Source organism: Calidris pugnax, unplaced genomic scaffold (genome assembly GCF_001431845.1).
Source record: "Calidris pugnax isolate Ruff unplaced genomic scaffold, ASM143184v1 scaffold1076, whole genome shotgun sequence".
NCBI lineage: Eukaryota > Metazoa > Chordata > Aves > Charadriiformes > Scolopacidae > Calidris > Calidris pugnax.
Window position 1 is genome coordinate 43107 of NW_015091686.1, and position 433 is coordinate 43539.

The window sequence follows — 433 nt, forward strand, 5'->3', positions numbered from 1 at the left end:
GGGGGGGGGTCCTGGTCGGTTTGGGGGGGGTCGGTTCACTCTGGTCCCTAATGATGACCCACGTTCACTCTGGAACCTACTAATGGTTCTGTTCACTCTGGAACCTACTGACCCCCCTGTTCACTCTGGAACCTACTGATGGGTCCTGTTCACTCTGGTCCCTATTAATGAGCCCCCCGTTCACTCTGGAACCTATTAATGACCCTCTCGTTCACTCTGGTCCCTATTGATGACCTCCCCATTCACTCTGGTCCCTATTAACGACCCCCCCGTTCACTCTGGTCCCTATTAATGACCCCCCCCTGTTCACTCTGGTCCCTACTGATGGTTCCTGTTCACTCTGGTCCCTAATGACCCCTCCCAGTCACTCTGGTCCCTATTGATGACCCCTCCCAGTCACTCTGGTCCCAATTAACGATCCCCCCTGCTCACT